Source organism: Diceros bicornis, unplaced genomic scaffold (genome assembly GCF_020826845.1).
Source record: "Diceros bicornis minor isolate mBicDic1 unplaced genomic scaffold, mDicBic1.mat.cur scaffold_93_ctg1, whole genome shotgun sequence".
Taxonomy (NCBI): domain Eukaryota; kingdom Metazoa; phylum Chordata; class Mammalia; order Perissodactyla; family Rhinocerotidae; genus Diceros; species Diceros bicornis.
In genome coordinates this window covers 151477-176071 of record NW_026691823.1, presented here as the reverse complement: position 1 = coordinate 176071, position 24595 = coordinate 151477, and the positions used below count along the sequence as shown (strand labels likewise).

Here is a 24595-nt window from a genome sequence, read left to right as displayed (position 1 = left end):
ACGGAGGATAGTTATGACAATCACTTTAAAATCTTTGTTTAATACTTATGCTTTCAGCCAAGATGAAATAACAGGGAACTAATTTACCCTTCTTCCCACAACAACTGAAAATTTTGGGGAACATATATGAAACAGTAGTTTTCACACAGTGGGTCTCAGGCAGCAGAGTTCAGTGACCCCTGAGAGACCTGGAACTGACAAGGTGGGCCCTGTGATGGCCCTGCTGCCTGGAGAGAGAATTCCAGGCTCCATCACAGGGAAGGAGAACCCAGGTGGACCCCTGAGCTCTCCCTGAGTTGAAGAGATGGCACTGGGTGTCCTGGGAGGCTGAGGTGACTAGAGCACATATGGAAGACCACCCAAGAAGTGAGAACTGCAGCAAGAGAGAACTTCACAGATTCTCCGTGGGCCCACTGCATCTTCCACTGAGTAATGACCAGTGCACCCATGTGAGGAAACTACCCAACACTACAGAATCAAACACCAAAAAATTAGAGGAAATAATTCTTGGAGCTCACACAGACAGGAATGGTTTGGGTTCAGCCAGTCCACACATGGCTTAGGAAAGCCCCATAACTCGCAGGAGATTGTGTCCAGTATTCAGAGTGGCCTCAGTGGTGGAACACAGTCAGCCCTGGACTAAATGTGACTCAGATCCCACCTGACAAAGCTTAGAATCAGCCTGAATGTTTCCAATTGTTTCAAAGTAACACAACTCTGCCCCAGGAAACAGCTCAAGAATATTTTTAGGAGTACAAACTATCCAGGTTCCAACAAGGAAGAATACACAATGTCTACCAGCCAACCAGAAATTACCTGGTATGCAAAAAAGCAGAAAAACACATCGTGTAATGAGGAGACAAATCACTCAATTGATACTGACCACAAACAGCACAGATGACGTAATTCATAGACAAAGATGGGATGTTATTACTGTCGTCATATTCCACATGTTCAAGAAGTTAGAGACAAGACTGACAATGTAGGGGGTCGGGGGTGGGTGAAATAGGTGAGGGGATAAGAGGTACAAACTTCCAGTCATAAAATGAATAAGTCGTGGGGATGGGATTACATCATGGGGAACAAAGTCAACAATATTGTCATAACTTTGTATGGTGACAGATGGAACTAGATTTATCATGGTGATCACTTTATAATGTATATAAATGTCAAATCACTATGTGGTGCACCTGAAACTATCATAATATTGTATGTCAATACTTCAGTAAAAAAAAGAAAAGGCTGATGATGTTAAGTAGAAATATGGAAGATAGGAAAAAGACCCAAAAACTTTTAGAGATGAAATGTCTGTAATTAAACACCTGTAATGAAAACTTACTAGATGAGATTAAGAGCAAATCTGTCAAAAGATTAATGAACTTGAAGACATACCATAGAAACCATTCAAAATAAAATACAGAGAGAAAATAGACCAAAGAAAATGAACAGAAAGTTAACTGCAGGACAACTTCAAATGGCCTCAAATATATGTAATCAGAGTCCCAGAAAGAGAAAGAGAAGAAAACAGAAAAAACAATTTGAGGAAATAATGACTGAAAATTTTCCATATTTTATTAAAAAAAAAAAAACTATAAACCCACATCTCCAAGATACTTAATGAACCCCAAGTCTAAGAAGTATGAACAAGGCACATCATAATTAAATTGCTTAAATAGGGTGATAACAAGATAATCATGAAATCAGACAGGAGAGAAAAAGACCTGCTGAGTGCAGAGGAACAAAGGTTAGAATGAAGACAGATCTCTTACTGGATCTCAGGCCAGAGCAGAGTGAAGCAAGGTCTTCAGAGTATTGAGAAAAAAAGCTGCTAATTTATGATTCTATGCCTGGCAGCAAAGGGTACAAATAAGATAAAATATCAACTTTCTCAGACACACAAGAGCTGAGATAATTCACGGTCACCAGCGGATCAGCGCTGAGAGATGCTGAAGGAAAATGACACAATATGGAAACCTTATGTGAAGAAAGGGATAGAGAGCACTTTCTGTGGGGTATGTAACATGTCGAATAAAACGTGTGACAACATGGACACGGAGGCTGCAGTGGGGGTGGGAGAGTACTGTTGTGAGGTTGTTCAGGCGTCATGAAGTGGTCTGATATTATTTGGAGATAAACTGTGAAAAGTTAAAGATGTGTACTGTAAACCCTAAGGCATGCACACACACGCACACACACAGCAAAGACTCATCCAGAATAAGCCAAAAAAGACGATTAAATGGAATCATAAAAAATACTTAAATTATCCAAAAAAAAGCAGTCTAAGAGGAAAAAGCAAACAAAAAACAGATTGGTCAACTAAGAAACAAATCGCAGGATAGATTCAAATCTAACTATTATCAGCAGTAACATTAGATGACAGTGGTCTAAAAACCCCATTTAAAAGGCATAATTTGTCAGATTGAATAGGAAAGCAAACTCAACTACATGCTGCCTACCCCAAACCCACTTTAAATATAAAAACACAAATAAATTAAAAATAAAGAGATTGGAAAAACATGCCATGCTAACACTAGTTGAAAGAAAGCTGGAGAAGCTATACTAATAGTAGATAAAGCAGATTTCAGGCACAGTGAATATGACCGGGAATAAAGGAGGTCGTTGTGAAATACAAAAGGGTCCGTTATCAAGAAGACATAATACAGACTGTTTATGCACCTAATAACCGAGCTTTATGGCACATGAAGAAAAATCCTTATCTGCCAGTTCCAACACCTGGGTCATCTTGGGATTTATCTCAGTTGATCCTCTTTTCTCTTAATAATGTGTCCCACTTACTTGATTTTTGGATGTTGGGTGATTTTGCACTGTGTCCTGGACATTATGAATGTGGTGTGGTGGAAATTCTGGATTCTGTTATTTTCCACCAATGACTGTGTCTCTTGGTTCAGCAGGTAGTGATCTCAGCTGGTCTTGAACCGCAAACTGGCTCCTGGCTGCAGCTCCAGCCTCAGTTCAGATCTTCTGTTGTTAGCGAGTGGCTTGCGCATGCGTGGTTCAGTCCATCAGAAAGGTGAGGGCAGAGTCTGAAGTTTCCCCTGCACATTTCTTCCCCTCCTGCAATCCCCCTCCCTCTTCAGTGACCATGTCCCGGACGAGGTGCCTGGAGAAACTCAAAGGTGGGTTTGGAAGCAATTAACTGTTATTCCAAGCTGTTTCTTTTCCTTTTGTAGGTTAAGGAGATGTAACCACCAGCCATCCTGAAACTGACCAAATGAGGCACTCAAGGGAGATGTAACCACCAGCCATCCTGAAACTGACCAAATGAGGCACTCAAGGGAGATGTAACCACCAGCCATCCTGAAACTGACCAAATGAGGCACTCAAGGGAGATGTAACCACCAGCCATCCTGAAACTGACCAAGCCTCACCACAAGAGCTATGCCCATGACCTTTGCTTTATTTTTAATGCAAAGATCTCTCCAGGAGGAGCTTAGGCCTCATTATGTGGAAGCATGTTCTCCAGCTGAGCCTGTGCAAGTGAATACCCCCACCTCTCCCTTTTGAATATTATTCCCCAACTGAAATAAAAGTTCCTGCTTCCCTTAGTTCTGGGACGCCATGACTTTGGAAATGATTCCTCACGGCCTCCTATTTGCTGCAAATACAGTTTACTTTGTGAGACAACTTCCACTGGTATAGTCTTATTTAACTCACCAGGAGGCGGGCCCACTTGGTTCGGTAACAAGCCCACTTGGTTTGGTAACAACCACAGTCCCCCAGTTTCATTTTTCTTGTTCTTGGGCTGTGAAGACTGTGGTTTTCCCAGAGCCACTGCCTCCCATGCCCTGCTCTGACTGCACATGGCCCCAGAGTGGAAGCCACAGGAATTCACTTCAAACTACTCCCCCGGAATCTGTCTGCTGCTGTTCACTCCCCAGTGCCGTCAAGCGGCTCCTGGTTGCGTTATGTACAGATTTTCTAGTTGTTCTCTGTGGGGGAGGCAGTGTGGCGTGATCTTACAAAATCATTACAGGAAGCAGAACCAGTAATTACCCGTCCACTTTTAGAACTGCCTTGTGCACGAACCTCACATCCTTTGAGTCACATTTGGAAAAAGTGTACTTTTCATCTGTTTCAAAGGTCGAGATAGCTTCACTGCAGGGGACTTGAATAGATTACCATCTTCCAGAGGACATGAGTGCAGCGTAGTGAACGGAACCCCTGAATAGCCACGGGTGCACTAGACGAGGGTTGGGGTCGGCTACCCCAGGAGGGAGGAGGAGAGGACAGCTGGAGCCTATTCTGTTTTCAGAGTCCCTGTCAGCACAGCTGTCTGCTCCTGCCCAGAAGCCACCTCCCCTCCTTCTTTGTATGTCCTTAGGGAAAAATAAAGCCAACCTCCTTTTCTCCCCCCTCATCCCCACCAACCCGCCAGTCGTTCAGTGTCAGCCTGACACCATGCCCACCAGTCATTCAGTGTCAGCCTGACACATGCCCACTGGTCAGAGTGGGCCCAGGATCCAAGGACACACCACTGAGCAGTTGGTCTCTGCCTCACAGCTCAGCAGAGATAGTCATGGTAACAGACGCCAGGTGAGAGGGAGATGGGTGAGGGTCAGGACAGAGGAGGTTACACCTGAGGGAAGTTGGGGGTCCCCCTTGTGCCACGGAAGGAGGGTGGTCCTCACTCTGCAGGCAGCAGGAGCTGGGGCACCCAGGAGTGTTGTGCTAGGAGCGTTGTGATCCGACTGCGTTTCACTCAGCATTAACAAGCTCCCACCCAGCCTCCGCCCCTGGCACGCCCAGTGCGTCTCCAGAGAGGGGCAGACACGAGCCAGAAGGATCCCGGCGGCAGTATTTCCCCACCAAGTGCAGGGGGAAGGGCTGTGGTCCTGGGTTTGGAGCTGAGAGGAGGTGGAGAGCTCCAGCACGGGAGGGCGGGGGTGAGCAGGGAATTGACGGGGAGCCCAGCCAGGGACATTGCCAGGACAGGAAAGCGGGTGCAGGTCGGTCCTGGGGGCTCAGTGTTCAGGTGACGGTCTAAGGGCTGGAGCTCTCCCCTGCACACTCATTTCCTGTGGATGGGGCGGCAGGGCCCCAGAACCCTGACACACTGTTGTTAAGACAGTAAATCTTGTAACAGCAGCCACCGTGCATCAAGCACACGCTCCTGCCGTGCTTCACCTGCACCACCTCCCCTTCTGACCACCTCCCAGAAGTGACCTGTAGACCCCATGGGGTTGTCGGATGGTCCTGGTGAGCTGACAGGGTGACGCGGTGGGAGGAAATGAGGGGGATGCTGCTGGCTCTGCTGGCCACGCCACAGCCGGGACTCAGGGCCAGGACACGAGCTTCGTGGGGGTGCTTGCCCCCCATACAGACGTGACGCTGTGACTGGAGCTGCTCAAGAACTTGGTCCGGCCGTGTGACTCCTGAGTGGGGAGCAGCCAGGCTGGCCACACGCGGGCGCTCCTGGAACATGCGTGCGGAGCCTCTGCTCCAACCGTCTGCATCCTGGTCCCCTCAGGAGCAGCTATGGGACCCAAGCGCTCTCTTCTTCTTGACGGTTGACTGCACTTGTCTGAAGCTGGCGGACACAGTCAAGGCGGTGGGAAACGCTGGGCATCGTGAGGGGGACTGGGCCCACCCTCAGAATGAGCACGTGTGTGTGTTGTGTGCCACTGCTGGCTTAGGCATGCTTATAAGTGACATACATGTGCGCACATGCACACACACACGCACGCACACTCACAGCTCCCTTTCACCGGAAGTGTTCCCGAGGGAACGCCAGCCCAGCCCTGGCCTGTGTCCAGGTCTCTGTCACACCCCTGCAGCTGGAAGGCGTGAGCTGAGACAAGGAGAGAGAAGAGGACACCAGGAGAGGAGAAACTGCCTGTTCCAGGAGGTGTCAAGGAGAACAGCGCCCCGTCTCTGAGGCAGAAGCTGGGGCCTTCTCGGGTCCCCTGAGGGCTTGGCCAAGTCACTTTCTACAGAGAACTTGGGGTCCCCACAGCCTGTCCAGGGCCCCTTCCCTGGCTCTACTGAGAAAATACAGACCACTCTGGACAGCACCCACGAGGGCCACGGTGAGACCTGTCTGCGGGGCAGCGGCCTGGAGCAGGCCCTGTTCAGAGGGGCCGGGAGATGTCACCAGGCTGTTAGGGGGGTGGTCTGGGAGGCTCAGAGCAGGATGTCAGAGGCGGTCCATGCCGTGCTGACCGTGTGACTCACGGGGTGCTGGAAAAAAATGGAACTAACCAGAATGCTGAAGCAGCTCTCTCCTGGCCTGAACAGACTCCTCTGTGCTTCTCCCGCCCAGAGGAAGAGGCCAGCAGTGTCCCCATAGCTTCATTCACCTGCCCACACCTGCTGGCCAGGACTCAGGGAAGAAGCCAGGCCTGCTGGTGCCCTGGGCACTGGGTTCCGTACAGGACACTGACTCACACCTCACAGACAGACGCAGCCCCACCCCCTGCCCCTCTGCCCCCTGCCCCCTCACCCCCTCACCCCTGACCCCTCTGCACCCCTGACCCCTGACCCCCGACCCCTGCTCCCCTTGGGCCGGGCTCCAGCAGCACCACAGCAGCTGATGCCTGGCTAGAGTTTCAAGCTGTGGCTTTGACTCATCGCATCTCTGCTCCTTGACTCATCGCCCTGTGACCCGCTCGGAAACCACCCTCTGGTCCTGGGTTGCCTCTCATCCCCGCCTTCTCCCTGGACTCTCACCCTAAGAGCCCAGATGTCTCTGCCCATCTTTCCTTTAAACATTTTTTGAGCAGAGCAGGGCTGATCTTAAAAACATAAATCATGTCTGTTTTGGCCAAATGCAGTGATTTCTCCCAGATTGAGAAATAAATCTGTTTATTAAAAATAATTCTGTTGCAACGAAGCAGGACTGGGGCAGATCTGAGCCGTGATCAGCGTGAGCCGCAGAGAGCAGAACGTACAGCCTTCGCCCCTAAATGTCAGGCCCAGATTATGGGGCTGAGAAGAAACAAAAGATAAGAATGGACGAGGAGAATGAGATTTGGACAAGGATGTTCCTGCAGATGCCTGTGGAGACAGGAGGGAGGAGGGAGGACCAGGGCCTGGGACAGATGCCCTTCCAGGTCCCGTTGGAGAACCGCCAGTCCTGCAAGGCCGGCCTGCGTCAGGGCCACACCGGACACCAGGGGCCCCAGGGATGCTCTCGCTGCGGTGACTTGACAGCAGGAACATCAGAGGGAGGTACAAACTTCATGAGCACTGTCCAGGGATCCTCACTCCAGGCCAGACCCCAGGCTCTGCCTGTAGGTACCACCCGGGGCCACGTCCACAGGGGCTGCCACAGTCCTGTCACCAGAACGACAGTGCGGAGGGTGATGATAGCATCTGTCGTTCATTAAACATGACGCCGCCTTTCTGCAAAGCCGTCAGCCCTCCTGGGGCCCAGCTAAGAAATGGCCTATAAAACCCTGACTCATGACCTCAAAGCACATTTGCCAACCTAAAGAGCCTTCTCGGCAACTGTGTCCAGGGTTTATCCGTGTGCAGTAATTTCACACCCCTGACCTTTAACACGTCCACGGTCTGACACCTCCCCCCAGAAGCTCTCCCCATCAGCAGCACTGAAGCGTCCAGAACATGCTCCACAGTCGTGGGAGACCAGGGCCCTGTCCCTCTGGGTGACAAGTGGCAGCCCTCTGCCCTTTGCCAGCGGACATGTCGGCACACACGGGCCACTGCCTTCGTGGTGGTCTCCAAGCTGCCAGGGAGGAGGAGCTCAGCCCTGTCCCCTTTCTGTTTGTTTCCATGGTAACCTTGAGACTTAGGGGCAGGCCTCCTCCCTGGCCAGAGCTGACCGGCCCTCCTCTGCCCACGTCACCCTGGGCAGAGCGTGGGGTGTGCAGAGGACAGACAGTTGCAGGTGGGGACCCTGTGCAGGGCTCACCTGGAGCTCACCTGGGGCTTCACCTGAAGGTCAAGAGGCCACAGGGATGGTGATGACTGAGCTTGAACTCCACCCCAGATGGTCTCATTCCCAGGCCAGTTGTCTTCCCAGAGAACCCAAGGCTTCCTGAGTAACTGTCAGACCAGGAAGGGTGGTCCTACACCTCAGGCACCACTGTGATCCAGAAGGTGGTGGAGCCTGGTGGCCTGGTGCCTCATAAAGACCCAGGAAGTGCTTTCTTCCCTCTCCCTCCTCCCACGTCCCTCCTCCCTCCTTTCCTGCCTCCCAGAGGCACTAGGCCTAGACTGGGAACAAGCCCCCACCTCACTGAGCCCCCAGTTTGGATGAGGGACGCCCTCGGAGACGTCCCTTGAGTGAAGCTCTGTGACCCGGCTGCCATTGGAACGCCCACCCGTTCTGGGGGTTGGCTCTACCTCCGCCCTGGGGCCTGGAGGACTTTTCCAGAGCTTGACTAGAAGCTCCCAGGCCCCTGAGCACACTTTGCTCTCCAGCTCGCAAGGATCTCCCCCAGATTCCCGGGCCCTGTCCCAGCCAGGCCCCTCGCGCCTGCCAGGCCTGGGAGCCAGGCCATCGGCTCCTCTCGGGTGACAGTCAGCAATCCTGGGACGCTGCGGGTTCCAACGCAGAGAAACAGGTGCGTGCGTTTGGGGAGAAGAGACTCCGGTTCCTGCCAGGTGAAGTGACCGACGATGGAGGGAGGCTCCTCCCGGTCACAGAATCGGCCATCACAGGTCCCTCCACTCTTTACATTGCTGGAGGCCACCTGGGAAGTGACGGGTCACCAGGGACTGGTAACATGATGGACAGCAAGTAATTAGGGGTGGATTCTCCCTGTTTGCAGCATCTGGGGCCGCTGTGTGCACAGCAGATCAGGTGAGGAGGGAAAGGGGTGCTCAGGGCTGTGGGGAATGGGTGGGCATGGAGATTGGACCTCTGCCCACCCTGCCCCATGGGCCCCCACCCGCCCGAGCCCAGCGGTCTCTCTGCACCTTCACTCCCTCCCAGCCAGGGCCCCTGGATGAAGGAGAGATGGCTCTGCAGCCATAAGTCCCGCACCCTGAAATCCAGACCCAGCGCCAGGCCCTGCAGTCTGTCGGCCTGTTGAGGGCGTGACTCTGGGAAGGAGGGAGCGGGGTGCACGGGCCTGCAGCTTCATCAGGGGGCAGAGAAACAGCGGTGAGCACAGTGGGAGATGCCTGCCAGGTGAAGGCCCACGGCTGCGGGAGTCGGCCCTGCACAGAGCCAGCGAGCCAGACCCGCAGCAGCAGCACGTGTAACCCGGCCACGTGGACTCCTCTGACTGAGGGTGTGGCCTGTGGGCTCCATGCTGGGTCAGGTGTCCCTGCCACTGGGGAACATTTTAGGGCACAGTGTGCATGACCTTGGGGATCGAGGTGAATTCCAGTAGGTGAGGAGAGGCCACTTGTCTGCTCCTATTTTATACCCGTGTTTTCAGTAACTCCATCAGGTCGGTCTGGGCCACTTTAAGGAAGCCCCTGTCCCACTCCTGCCCCAAGTGGCCAGTCTGTAAGAAGAGCTGGGCAGGCCTGGAAGACACAGCACAGAGCCGCAGCAGAGGCAGGGGCAGCTCGGGGCCCGGGGGCGTCAGCAAGCCGAGCCAGAGGTGGCTGTCGCTGGACATCGCAAACTACACCAACTGTTATGGTCAAACCGACTGTTGGGGGACAGTTAGCTAAAGTTCCAGGTTTCTCTTTGTGGTGATGAAAATGCCCCGGGACTGACCATGGTGATGGTTGCACTTATCTACGAATAAGCCAAAACCATCAAAGGGCACCCTTTCAATGGTGAATGTGTAGTGTGTGAATTACAACTCAACAAAGCTGTTTAAAATGAATGAATGAACAAATAAATAAATACAATGAAAATGGAAAAGAAAAGGATCTGTGAGCTCCTCTAGGTGTTGGGTGTTGGAGATTTCCAGAGGTTCTGGGTCCCCTCTCTGAGGCCGAGCACCTCACCTCAGCCAGCAGGACCTCAGTTTACTCGTGTGTAATTAAGAGATTATCACACACACACGCACCCTGCCATGGGGCCGTTTGGAAGGTGAAGGCGATAATAGTCTTCAGCACAGCCTGACACACAGAGGACATTAAAAGCCATTGCTGCATTCATTATCTGAGTGTTAATATATTACTGAGAGGGGTCCTGAACCACTGCCATAGCGAGTCTCTGCAGAGGTCAGAGGCTCCTCAAGGCCAGGGAGCTGCCCGAAGGGGATGGGACCGAGGGCGCAGATGTCCTGCAGGAGGGTCAGGTGGGGCAGCTAATGGGGCAGGTGGATGGCCTCACCCAAAACCCACCTGCCCAGCAGTGGGGACTCACTTGGAGGCTCCGCTCCCACCCTGCTCCCTCCAGGTGGAGAAAGTGAGGTCAGCCCGGCAGAGCCCTGCCCCCTCCAGACAAGCTGAAGGAGGTGGGAAGGCCACTGAAGACTCTCTCTGAGTCACCTGGCGATTTCCCAACCCTGAGTCATGCCCTCCCTACTGGGACTAAGCACTGGTATGATTTGATTTAAGTTGCATGAGAAGTTGATGATTGTATCTAAAGTACCATTGTTGCTACTAATATTATTACTACTACACTTACAACTCTGATGATGATACTAGTAGTATAGTAACAAAAATATTTATTAAGTATTTATGTGCCAAGCACTTAGCATAGTGGTATCTCATATATCTAAATAGGCATTTTTACAATATCATCATTTACTTTCTCATTATTGATATTACACAACAATAGTCACAAATAGTCAAACCATGGTATAAGCAAAAGGTTAGAAACAAGCATTTGATTTACAAAAAGGAAGGTTTCCCATTCCTTTGGAGCCTCCTTAACCCTTCTTGAAGGAAGACAAATGCATCCTCTTGTGGGCGTCACCAGCACTGCTTCGACTGGCTGACACACTTAGCTGTGTGACTTTGGGATATTAATAAATGTCTTTCAGCCTGTTTCCGTACAGTAGAATGGAGACAATATTGCTTACCTTGTAGGAATGTTAGGGTGAAATGAGAAAATACACATCAAGTGCCTGAGACATTTTAGGCATTTAAAGTGAGCAACTTGAATTTTACCCATATACAGCAACGATTGTCAATTGGGTTGGAGGAGAGGACATGTTCTCCTATAGAAGCCTATCAGAATTTCTTTTATTTTTTTATTTTTTATTTTTTTGGTGAGGAAGACCGGCCACGAGCTAACATCCTTTGCCAACCTTCCTCTCTTTTTTTTTTCTTGAGGAAAATTGGCCCTGAGCTCAATCTGTGCCCATCTTCCTCTATTTTGTATGTGGAATGCTGCCACAGCATGGCTTGATGAGTGGTGTGTAGGTCTGTGCCCGGGATCCGAACCTGCAAACCCCGGGCCACTGCAGCAGAGTATGCAAACCGCTACACCACTAGTCATCAGAATTTCTGAGTGAGGCCTTTTTAAAATCATATATGATCTCCCCCAAATGGACATTCTTTTCTCCTCTTTTTCTTTCCTCCCCCTCTCAACTCCAGAACTATGGCTATGTCAAACAACTTTTCCTGATGAAAGACTTTTATGTTGGGATAGAGTGGAAGAAAGCTTGAGAACTTTTGATAAAAGTAGTAGTTTCCAACTTCCCTGTATCAGATCACTTGGGGATCTTGATCTAAGCAGATTCCCTGGCTGAACTACCTAACAGAAGTTCTCAAACTCTAGTATGCATGCACCCGAAGTGCAACTTCCTTTGGATTGCTGACAGTGAAAGGGAGCAGGGAGGGGGAGAGAGGAGAGAGATGAGTTTTGTGTTTAAGAATGAAGAACCCAGTTGACTTTCTGTAAATTGTTAAGGGTCGCATTCTGCTTTACTATGTCTCCTTGTAACTAACTACCCGCATTTATGCATTGCGAAAGATGGGTCTGTGAAGAAAACATCACAGGGACTGATGCCCTGTTAAGGGAAATGCTCCTGACTAATGATGCCAAAAACCACTCTCCTAAACAACTCCAAGAAGGTATAGTAGATTGATACTCCTTCTTCCCCTTTAGTAGTGCAAAGAGATGTTAGGCTCATTGAAATCTTAAAATCATGCAGAATAGAGGTTCTTTCACTTTGAGGGAAGCCAGCGGATGAAAGCTTAAGCGAAAAAGCTGAAGTGCCGTTGTCACGTCGTTGTACGTGCCACTCAAAGAGTGTTACAAACGATGGCGAGGACCGAGGGGCTTCACGTCATTTCAACAGTCCAAGTACACCACCTTCTGAAAGAAATGGCACTTCATCAACTTGTCAAGGTAGGTTATATTTTTGCCTGGGTCTGTTGGTATGTGTAATAGGAACCTTCATCACTGTTGTTGTGAGACCTAATTTGATAAATTTGATGAGCATAATTCATTAGGTACCTCCATCTAATTTCTCTGGAATTATTTTTAGATAACACAAGAGTGGTCAGAAATCCTTGGACTACTTTATTCTTGGTTTGGCTTTCAATTGATTTGGACATTTTGCTAGCTTAAATCATTTTTTGAAGCAGGCAAGGCAAAATAAATGATATTCAGAAATTGATGTTATTTGTAGGCAGGATTATTAATTATAAGTTAGAATTTTAGAAAACATTGATTTGTATTGTAAGACAAAATCTAGTTAGCCTCATTCATTCTTGATAAGTTTGCATGAACTTCTGAAGCCAGTACCCTGCATGAGGATGAGATATGTTTTAGGTATGATCCTTGAATAGTTCTAATTAGATTTATTTAAGTGAAATATATTAAGAATAACATAAGACTCTTAATTTTTAAAAAATATTTCTCTGGCTTTGACTATATGGAAATGATTGGTCGTTATTTGCCTAAGCCAGAAACCTAGGAGACATCCTGTACACGTTGCTCTACCTTATTTCTCCGTGCAAATCTCTATCTCCATTGACAACTCCCTGGTCCAAACTACCATCTCTTGTTTAGAGCATGCAATAACTTCTTTTCCTGCTTTCACTCATGCCATTCTTTAACTGATCACTGGCAGGGAGAAAAGAGGTGGCCATGACTGACTTAAGTCTCAACGTATCCACTTCCTAAAATCAAGAATGGAGTCGTCTTCCTCTAAAGCACATGACTATGTGTGGAGGAGGGTGGCTGCTGGAACTCAAGTGTGATTGTGTTAGGAGTGAGGAAGAGGAGATGGAATAGTTACTGGAGAGGTGACCAATAGTGTTGTCTACACTGTTTTGACCCTTAGCCCTTTTGACTTTCTTTCCATTCCTTCAAAGGGTCATGCTTTCTTCTGCCTCAGAGCCTTTGCTTGTGTTAGTGTCTCTTCTGAGGAAAGTTACATCTTCAACTTGTTATCCTCCTCTTCCATTAGGTATCACTTAAATTTCACTTCCTTGAGGGAGCCATGCTGACCTTTCCGTTAGATCAGATTTGGTTTCCCTGTTATTTTGTGTCATCTCACTGTGTTTGTCTCCTTCACAGCACTTGTCTGTGAAGTGTTTATTATCCATGTGTCTGTGTGCATCTTTTATTGATCTCTGCTTCCCCTAGCAGACTGTGTTCTCCATGAGGTCAGGAGCCATGTCAGTTTGCTTACCATTGTAACCCTGGAACCTGGCAGAGTGCTTGGCGTATAGTAGGTGCTAGATAACTATTTGTTGTGTGAATGAATGGAGTTGATTTTGAGCTAATTATAGAAACTCTGGTTTATAATATTTATATACAACCTGTATTTTTTTTAGAAAAGCTTTATTGAAACATACTTGACAAAACAAACTGCATTTATTTAAATGGTACGCTTCGGGGTCCTCGCGTCAGGGTCTGCGCAGGGCCCTCCTGGCGAATCGCGGCGCCCGCTGCCTCGCCGCCCCCTCGCGCGGGGAGGGGCGGGGGCGGGGGCGGGGGGCGGGGGGGGGGGAGGGGGGCGAGCGCGCCTGCGCGCCGGGTGCCTTGTCCCAAGTTCACGTGTCTCGAGGGTGGGACTGCGGGTCTCTGCTTGCAACAGCGGCGCTAGAGCAGAGCGTGGGCTGGGCTGCGGCGGCCGGAGTCATGGCAGGACAGGCATGTAGAAAGTCTCTTGCCCTCTTTGACCGAGTTTTGGTTGAAAGGAGTGCAGCTGAAACTGTAACCAAAGGAGGCATTATGCTTCCAGAAAAATCTCAAGGAAAAGTATTGCAAGCAACAGTAGTAGCTGTTGGATCGGGCTCTAAAGGAAAGAGTGGAGAGATTCAACCAGTTAGTGTGAAAGTGGGAGATAAAGTTCTTCTCCTAGAGTTCGGAGGCACCAAAGTAGCTCTAGACGACAAGGATTATTTCTTATTTAGAGATGGTGACATTCTTGGAAAGTATGTAGACTGAAATGAATTACTATTGAAATGGCATCACATGAAGCTGCCCATTCCACTGAAGTACTGAAATCTTTCATCATGTAAATAATTTCCATGTCTCTCTTTTATAATAAACTAATGATATCCAAACTAATGACATCCCGTGTCTCTAAAATTTAGTTTCACTGTACTGATATAAACATTTCCAAATAAAAATATATAAATGAAAAAATATAAAATAAAATAAATGGTACGCTTTGATAAGTTATGGCCTCCACCATAAGGTGTACCTCCATGAAACTTTCAGTCAGCGTCAAGATAGTGAACATATCCATTACCTTCAAAAGTTTTCTCATGCACCTTTGTTATCCCTCCTTCCTACCCCTCTGTGACTTTCTCTCCCCAAACAACCACTGATTTGCTTTCCATCCCTATAGATTAGTTTGCATTTTCTAGAGTTTATATAAATGGAATCAGACAATTTGTACACCAATTTTGTCTAGCTTCTGTCACTTAACATAATTCTTTTGAAATTCATCCATGTTGTGTGTGTCAACAGTTTGTTCCTTTGTGTTGCTGAGTAAGGTTCTGTTCTATGGATATACTACAAATTGTTTATCCAGTCACGTGTTGATGTATATGTGAGTTGTTTCTAGTTTTGGGCTATTACAAATAAAGCTGCTATGAACATTTGTATGTAAGTCTTTGTTATGGACATGTGCTTTCCTTTTTATGGGCAAATACATAAGAGTAGAATGAGTGGATCACTTATGTTTAACTCTTTAAGAAACTTCCAAACTGTTACCCAAAGTGTTTATACATTATACCATTTTACATTCCCACCAGCAGTGTCGGAGAGTTCCCATTTCTCTACATCTTTGCTTACACTTGGTATGGTCAGTCTTGTCTGCCATTCTAATAGGCATGTAGTGTGGTATCTCATTGTGGTTTTAATTTGCATTTCCCTGATGACTTATGATGTTGAGCGTCTTTTCATGTGCTTATGAGCCATCTGTATATCTTCTCTGATAAAATGTCTTTTTGAAACTTTTGCCTGTTTTTTTTTCTTATTGTTAAGTTTCGAGAGTTCTTTATATATTTTGAATACAAGTGTTTTTCTATCAAATATAGTTTTAGGTTTTACTGTTAGGTCTAAAATCCATTTCGAGTTATTTTTGGTATATGGTGTGAGGTATGGATCCAAGTTCATTTATTTTGCCTATGGATAGCTCATTGTTCAGCACCATTTATTGAAAAGGCTATCCTTTATCCACTGCATTGCCTTTGTTCCTTGGTAAAAAATCCGTTGTCAATATATACGCAACTTGCATTTTAGCATCATTGTGAGTTTGGGCTGTTTAGAATAGTCTCTTGAAGCATCAGATGCGATAAATCAGGGTTGGATTCTTTCTATTTTTAAGCAAATTCTTTAGTAAGATATAAGCTAAATACAGAAAAGCATACAAATCCTAAGTGTATAGCTTGATGAATTTTCACAAAGTAAACACACTCGTGTATCTACCACCTAGATAAAAATAGGACATTACCAACACCCTATAGCCCCTTCTTATGCTCTTTTCTAGTCACTATCCTTTCTCTCCACAGGTATTGGCTATCCTCCCTTCTGTCACCATTGATGAGTTTTGCCTCTTTATAGAAATGGAGTGATAGCTGTACTCTTGAGTCTGCGTACTTTTGCTTACCATTGTATTTTGGGGATTCATTTGTGTTGTTGCATATAGTAGTAGTTCTTGTTGTGGTATATTATTTACTTCTATGAACATATCACAGTTTATTAATCTGTTCTGCAGTTATTAGACATTTGGATGGTTTCTACATTAGGCTTTTAATGCTTTTATGAACATTCTTGTTCATTCTTTTGCAAATAGGTAAGTATTTTCTGTTGGATATATACCTAGGAATGGCATTGCTGGTCATAGTGTATGGATATGTTCAGCTATAGTAGAGACTGCCAACATTTTCCAAAGTGGTTGAACCAGTTTATGCAACCCCTTCCCTACATCCAGTAGTATATGGGAATTACGTTGTTCAGCATTCTTGTTAACACTTGCTATGTCCAGTCTTCTAAAATTTTAGCCATTCTGGTGCATGGATGGCGTTCTCGTGAGTTTGAATTGGTATTTCTCTGGTGACTAATGAGGTTGAGCATCTTTTTATATGTTTATTGGTCATTTGAATATTCCTTTTAGTGAATTGCCTATTTAGATTGCCCATATTTCTATTGGGTTGTTTCTTACTGATTTCTATGAGTTTCTTTTTTTTTTTTAAATATCTTCTGGATACGTCTTGTTTCTTTATAACTTTGTATTTTAAAGACTTAACCCCTCCAATAAGCTTCCTGTAAATGTCCCTGCTATAGAGAAGAGGAAGATAGCCTTTTGGTCTATGCAAATAATATGATTTTTTTTTTAATGAATTGGGGTAAATCTCATTTGGCACACGGCAGTTCAGTTTTTCTAAAACTAAATTATTGTTTTTGGTAGACGTTGCCTGGCCTTTAATGGGCCCATGCAAATTTGCCCCTTGATTTATTTGGGACAGGGTTTCTCAAAAGTGGCACTATTAAAATTTGAATGGGATAATTCTTTGTTGTGGCAGCTGTCCTGTGCACTGTGGGATGCTTAGCAGCATCTCCCAGGCCTCAACCCACTAGAGGCCAGTAGTACCTACCCCCCACTTTGTGACAACCAAAGATGTTTCCAGACGTTGCTGAATGTCCCTGGGGTGGGAGGTGGGGGTGTTAAAATTGCCCCGGTCGAGAAACACTGATCTAGATTTGTTTTGTGGGTATTTTACCAGTTTGCCAGGAAATTACAGAGCTCAAAATTACGTGTCTTTTCTAAAATACATATGGAAATACAAAGGACTAAGAATAGCCAAGATATTTTTTAAGCAGCAGGTCAAGGTGAGAAGACTTGATCTATGAGATATCCTGATTTATTATATATAAAGCTATAGTAACTAAAGCACTTTGGTATTAGCACAGTGTTAGACCAGTGGAAAACAGTAGAGAACCCAAATCCAGTTCCACGTGTATCCAGAAACTTGATTTCTTTTAATAGAAGTGCTCTTACAGAGCAGAGGGCAAAGGAGGGGCGTTTCTTTAAGTGGTCCTGGGACTATTAGATATCAGTATGGAAAAAATTCAAATTGGAACCCTACTTTACTCCGTACACAAAAATCCATTCCAGGTAGATTAAAGACCTAGGCATGAAAGGCAAAACTATTAAGATGTTAGAATATAGTGGTTTTCAAACGATGTTCTTAAGAGTCTTAGAAAAAACATGGCTTGTAGTGGGAAGGGGACAGTGGATCAGGGAAGTTCTAGGTCTTGCGTGCTCTTTTGGAAATTTTAAACGCTATTTCTTAAAAAACTGTAGTCCTCCTCAGAAAAGGCTTGAAAACCCGTGCTGTGTGGCATAGATAGCCTTCTGTGTTTGTGCAGACTCAAACTTGTTTTTTTTTTTTTTGAAAATAGTATTGGACTTGCTTATAGGGCTTTCTCCCCTAGTAGTCTGTAAATCCTTCAAGGCCAGGGACTGTTTTTTTTTCATTGTTTTTCCATGGGGTCTGGAATTGTATGGACTCAATAAAATAAATGCTTGTTAAATGAATTCAAGAACTGGGAGTGGAGGGAATGTATAGAGAAGAGCAGAGAGGAAGGAAGGTACTTTGAAGAACACTCTCATTTACAGAAAGGGAGAAACCAATGTATTGGAATAGTTAAGAACCGTGTTACAGATATTAAAGAAAAAGCAAATGCATTTATTCTGTTGCAAGAATACAGAGTGTTATGTTTGGCTGTATACCTAGAGGTTATGCTTATGGATTTTAGAATCAGACAGCAGGAGTCAGTCATATCTAGGCTCTGCCTCTTACTAGCTAAACAATATTGGGCATGAACTTGACTTCTTTCAAACCTAGTATTCGCACTTATAAAATGGGAATAATATTATTCGGTGATTTAAGAGGTCGTTGATGACCTTGAGATAGAGCTTTCCGGATTGTGGGATTAAAAGCTAGATTATAGGAGCTTGATTCTACTATATTGTTAAGCCTAAAGAACATTGAGAAGCTTAGTAGGAAACAAACATTGAGACACTGTAAAGAACGATTTTTATAGAAATGAAATACATTTTCTTGAGAGAATCTTACAGTTATATTTTTTAAGCCACGTTATTGGGAGTGGTCTACAAAAGCATAAAGCTACAATTGGACTTTCCTGTTGAAAGTATATTTCTCAAAATGTTTGCTATATCTTTGTTAAGGTAAACTGAGTGGTAAAGTGCTTTTAAACATGTTGAGCATTTCATGTTTTAAAGTATGTTATGAAATTTTTAGAAATAAATCATACATCTTGATTCCAATATTTTTCTAGAAAAATTTCCTAGAGCAACCCCTGATGGCCTAGCGGTTAAAGTTTGGCACGCTCCGCTTCGGAGTCCCAGGTTCAGTTCCCAGGCGCGAACCACACCACTCGTCTCTCATTGACTATGCTGTGGCAGTGACTCATGTAGAAGAACTAGAAGGATTTACACGTAGAATATAGAACTATGTACTGGGGCTTTGGGAAGGGAGAAAGAAGAGAGGCAGATTGGCAACAGATGTTAGCTCAGGGCAAATCTTTCCAAGCAGGGAAAAAAAAAGAAAAAGAAAAATTGCCTAAGTGTAAGTTATTTATACTCATATTTCATGACTTCTTATATAAGACTCTCCTGAAAAAAACTATACTGGCTGCAAAGCTATCTACCAATAAACAGGTATCCATATGGAGATATGAAAATGGTGATTTTCAAGTAGAGAAGAATTCAACCCTTATAAACTACACAGTAGGTAAACAGAATTTGTTGGCAGTGAAATATTCCCGTTAGTTCTAGTAGAACAAGGTAGCCAAGCATCAATCAAGATTTCAGTGGTGCTTGTAGAGAGTAGTTGGGTCATGTCACAGACGTAAATTGTAAATTATTGTAACTTCATTTTATATAGTTACTCATTACAAAGGAGTTTATTATTATACTAGATTATTGAGGCTAACATCATTAAAATGAAACTGCATGGTGCTTTCTTATATAAGAGGAATTTGACAGTAAACTATTTATTTAAGGCATATACTGATAGTATAGCTACTTTGTACTTTTAATTCTTCTGTTGTTTTGATCTAATAATGGCATTTTGGGGGGTCAAAATACCTTTTTTTAGAAACCTTGATACAAGCATATGCTGTCTTCAAAATCTTACTTCAAATAAAGCAATAGAGGCAAGTTGGAAGTAAAAGCATGGAATACATAAACAAAATAATAAGGGAATTATGGTGCCAGTTATCAATGGATTGCCCCTGTGTAACAACATCAGAGTGTTGCCCTCTGTTGTCTGTTCTGCAATAATGGAGCTGCACCCAGTAGACATTTCTCTTTTGCACCTGGCAGGGGTTAAGCTTTTGTCAGAGAAGGTTTAGGACAAAGGGCCTTCCATCCTAATTCCAGGGTGCTTCCATTCTTTTCTTTTTCTTTCTCCTGCAGTACAACCAGCAGTGGCACAATTCAGGGGTGTCTACGTGGACTCACCCACAGTGGGTGATCCACAGTGGATTCAGTGGATCCCCTTGGATGGCTTAATAAGGAGAATGAGTGGCACCGCTGCAAGTGGAATCCCAGTGAATCCAGTAGGCATCCCAGCCTCAGCCTACCTGCCCCTGGGAGGGGACAGGGCTTTCCTGTTTGCCAGTCTCAGCCTGCTGTTCCCCACCTGCTGAGCTCTGCCCTGACCAGGGACTGGTACTGGCCTTGGGAAACATGACAATCTTCTCCACCATCCCTGTGCTGCAATCATTCCTTCTCCAACAAGGCCTGAAGGCAGCCTTGGCGAGGGGGTCCTCTCCCAAATTTGTTTCTTTCTTAACTACTCTACTGTAATTCTGGGCTATTCTCTATAGTTCCCTTTAAAGGTTTATGGTTAATTGTTCATTATATAAACTGTCCCTGCTCAATCTATTGGTTGGTTTCCGTGTCCTGATTGAACACTGATTCTTATCGTTATATATTATTTTATAGGGTGTTAGTGCTAAGGGGAAAAATGAAAGGGGAACAAGTTGGATAGGGAGTGTCAGGACAAGAGGATAGTTTATATTTTAAATGACGTGGTCAATACAGCCTCACCAAGATGACATTTGAACACAGAATTAAAGATAGTGAAGAAGATGAGGCATGAAATCATCATGTGGAAGAGGATTCCAAGTGGAAGGAACATAGAGTACAAGTCTACAGGTGGGAGAGTGCCTGGCATGTACCAGGAGCATAATGGAGGCAGAGGGACTGGAGCAAATGGTACAGGGGATGACTGGCCAAAGATGATGTCAGAGAGAGTGTGGGACCAACTGTATTGGGCTTGAGGTCCATCATAAGGACTTGAACTTTCCCCCTGAGAGAAATGGAGAGCCCCTTGAGAGATTTCACAATGTCAGGGTGTGACATCTGGTTTTAAAGGGTCACTCCAATTGGTGCATTGAGGATAGATGGCGGGTCAAATATAGAGGCAGAGAAACCAGTTAGAAGGATACAGCGATAATCCAGGCCAGAACAATGGTGCAATGTGGTCCACCCAGCCATCAGGGAGTAACAGGGTGTGGACTTACATACCCACCGCAAGCAAAGGAAAAACTAGTCCAAATACCTGATATGATTATTTCGCTAATGATCTGTCTACATATGCAGTGGGTGAAAGTCCACAAGGCCAGAGAAAAGCAACCTTCATGTAAAGAAAAATTCTAAGGAACTGTAAGTCACACCACCTGCAACAACCACAGATTCTAGAATTATTTGAGATGCCAAGACAATGAGGATGGAATAATCTTTTCAACAAGTAGTGCTGGGACAGGTGGATATCCACATGTGAAAGAATAAAGGTGAACCCCTACCTCACACCATATACAAAAATGTTACATCTTCTTACCATCAAAGATGTAAATGTAAGACCTAAAACTATAAAACTCTTGGAAGAAAACATGGCCCTGGATTAGGCAATGTTTTTGTAATTGTGGCACCCAACACATAAGCAACCAAAGGGAAAACAGATCAATTAAACTTCATGAAAAGTAAAACTTGAGTGCGTTGAAAGACACGATCAAGAAAGCGAAAAGACAACTCACAGAAGGGGAGAATATGTTTACAGATCTTTACATATCTGATAAAGGTCTACTATTGAGAATATATAATACATTCTCCCCTCTCAACAATAAAATACAAATAGCACAATGAAAAATGGGCAATGCGTTTGGATAGGCATTTCTCCACAAGAGATACATGCCTGCCTGGTGCTGTGCTGTCCCTGCCTGAGGCTGCAGTTCCTGTGTTGGCCATCAGGTGGCAGCCTCCTGTGTCAGTGGTGCCCACTGAGCTTTGCTGGAGCAATTTGGGGAGAGGAGGATTCATGCAGAAGTCATGCTGACCCTCCGCCTGCCTCAGGACCCACTTGCACTTCCTATTACTAGTGTTCCTCTTCACCCACTGAGTGGAGCAAAAGCAGGAAGGAGGGATCCAAGATGCCCCTATTTGTTCATTCGGCAGCTATGTGCCAAGCCATCACCCTGGGCCGGGAGCCCTGGTGGGCCCAAGGGTGGTGCTGAAATCTACCCAGTGGTCCCTGCCCACCAGGAGCTCAGTCTGGAGGCAGATGGACAAAAGCACAAAATCAGAGACACGTGAAAGAGAAGAGCATGAACTGGAATGAAAATAAAGAGTGTCCTGCAGGGAGGGCTGGGGTCTCACTGGGTAGGAGGGTCTGAAAGGCCTGACTGAGGTGACATTTGCTGTGACCAGAATGACATGAGGACCCAGCGCTGCACTCACCTGTGATCAGCGTGCCAGGGAGAAGGCACTGCTGGTGTGGAGACACCCAGGCAGAAGTGAATTTGGCCAGAGGAGGTTAGAGAGGTGGGCACTGTGGCTGCAGAGAACCTGGAGGGGAGAGGAGGGAGAAGGGCAGGCCAGACCTGGGAACTGGGAGATGGTGTGAGGTGTTTCCTCCTCTCTGACAACACTGCTCCCCACCCTGCATCTGTAAACCGCAAATATTCACTCTCTCTCCATCTCTGTGGACCAGGAATCCTGCACAGCTGAGCTGGAGCCTCTGCTCATGACGACTTCCAGGTTGGGGCTGTGGCCTCCACCGAGGCTGGACCAGGGTGAGATGTGCTGTCAAGCTTACTCCTGTGGGCTCGGTCAGGATCAGCTTCACTGAGAGCCTGGCTCCTTTCTGTCTGTTGGCCAGGGCACTCCCTTGGTTTTCTTCTGCGTGGGCCTCTGCATAGGGGAGCTCAGGACGTCCATGTATGTCCCCAGGTCCAGGGGTTAGACAGACTGAGAGAGGGGAACAAGGGGAGAGGGAAGAGGGAACACAAGAGAGCGAGTGAGAGAGAATGACAGCCTCGGTGATGGAATCTGGGAAGGGTCGTCCTGTCACTTGTGCTGGGTCTGCTGGTCAGAAGCCAGTCCCTAAGCAGTCAGTGGTCCACAGGGACGTACAGAACAGGCAGGGAGCTCATCCCTGCAGGGGCACGCTGACCTTGACTCGAGTGTCCTGGTGGCGAAAGGCTCCCTTCCTACCTGGGCTGATCCTGCGTTGAGCTCAGATCCTCCTCCTTGGGAGTGTTGCTCATTGCGGCCCGGGTGTGCTCTCCCGGGTTCCCTGGGCTCCTGTCCCCTCCAGGAGGGAGATGTACACTGAGGGGGCTGAGGCCAGAGCAAGCAGGGACCACTCCACCCTCCCAGCTCATTTGCTTCCTTCCCCAGGAGGGCCGACTCCTCAGGAGCCTCTCCTCACTGCTCACCATCTTCTCTGCTCTGAGAGCACCTCGTTTCAGCCTCTGAAGAAGACCTGGGGAGAAGTTTCCAGGTGGGAAGGCCTCTCTCCATGGGAGCCCCAGAGTGGACAGGGACCTTCGACAGGGCTGGGCATTGTCCCCTCAGTCAACTTGGACTTCCTGGGAGGCAGCAACCCCTGGGGGCAGGGCCTAGGCTGGTGGCAGGTCTCTAAGCATCCCCACAATGCCCATCTCCTGGTCTCACCTGATTGAGCACAGGTCTGCACAACCACACCACCTTTCAGACCCCCTGGGGTTACGTGCAGCCCATCAAGGCCGCTGTGTCTGTCTCATCGTGTGGTTGTCCGTCTCACCTTCCTGGCTGATTCGCTGCTCTGTTCTAGATCCAACCTCAGGCGGCTGCAAAGTTGACCTTCCACGTCAGCTTGCCACTGAGATGGCTACTGTTTCCAGAAATGCTTAGGGGCCGGGCTTTGCCCACGCATGGCGACATCAAGTGGGCAACCTCTGACAGTGAAGCCACCCCCATTCAGGCTTGCGCCGCTCACAGGGCCGTCACACTGAGGGGGTGGGGACGGGACCTGCCCTGGGCAAAAACACCACGACTCTCACTGTTCTTCCCTCAGCTTCACATGCTCCTCAGTTGGTTGTATGTCTTTGGTCTCTTCCCAGAGCTTGTTTTCTGACAGCACGTCCGGTGTGATCATGGCTTTCCGGGAAGAGGATTGGCTGAACTCCTCACTCAACCATTCGGTGCGTCCTGCCGACACACGCCGATCACTTTCTGAAGGCGCATCCTTTCAGCAATCTGAGGACCCAAGATTGTGAGTCTGTGTCCTGGAGGGATTTTGAGAAGAGCTGGTGGGATGGCAGTATTGCAAAGCGTAAAGTCTTGCTTCCAGAAAGCTCTCTGGGATCCTCATCATCCTGCTGTTTTGGAGTCAAAGCCCTGAGATCTTTAAAAAGCCAGCAATGTTAGAACATGGGCAGGACAAACAAAAGTCTCTGGGCTCCAACACCAACTAAAATATTCTGAATTTCTAGTAACCTGAGACGAGTGGAAAGGAGTTGGGAGTGTGGAGTGGAGGGGCGGTTTGGGCCAACTACGCATCTGGGAGGAGAAATGCGATGCAGAGCAGCCTTTCTGGGGGCATACGTGTGGGACATGTGTGCAGGCCCCCGCTGCAGACATTGCTGCTGCTGCCCTTCAGTTCCCTCAGCCCACTTGAGTCCCTGCAGTCCCTGGGAGCCAGTCCCCAGCAGGCCCACAGTGTCCCCCTGGAGCACCTGCATCCACTCTCTGCCTGAGGGCTCTCTCTTGCACCGGGAGCTTCCTCTCCTGCGAGCCTGTGCCAGCCTGTAGCACAGAAGCCTTCACGACCCGGGGTAAACCCTCCACCCACGGGCACAGAGCCAGTCCGGGTGGGATCTCGTCTCCCGACAGGACTAGGATGGATGCTCACCTCAGTGCTCCCTCGTCAGGCCCCGCCCTGGCGCTCCTCCTCCAGGCTCCCTTCCCCATGGCCTCCCTCGGGCCTCCTCCCT

General features: G+C 47.2%; 1 long non-coding RNA gene across 8 annotated transcripts in view; it reads left to right on the top strand.

Moving 5' to 3' along the window:
• Positions 1-3646, top strand: part of LOC131403867 (uncharacterized) — a 28282-nt gene extending 24636 nt beyond the window's left edge. For 7 of the 8 annotated variants that reach the window (XR_009219614.1, XR_009219616.1, XR_009219615.1 and 4 more), the window contains 2 exons: positions 2913-3031; positions 3192-3646. This is a non-coding gene — a long non-coding RNA (uncharacterized LOC131403867). Of the gene's footprint in view, positions 1-2909; positions 3032-3191 lie in introns of all 8 variants that reach the window. The other variant, XR_009219610.1, reaches the window with a different exon arrangement.
• Positions 3647-24595: the final 20949 nt, after the last annotated feature.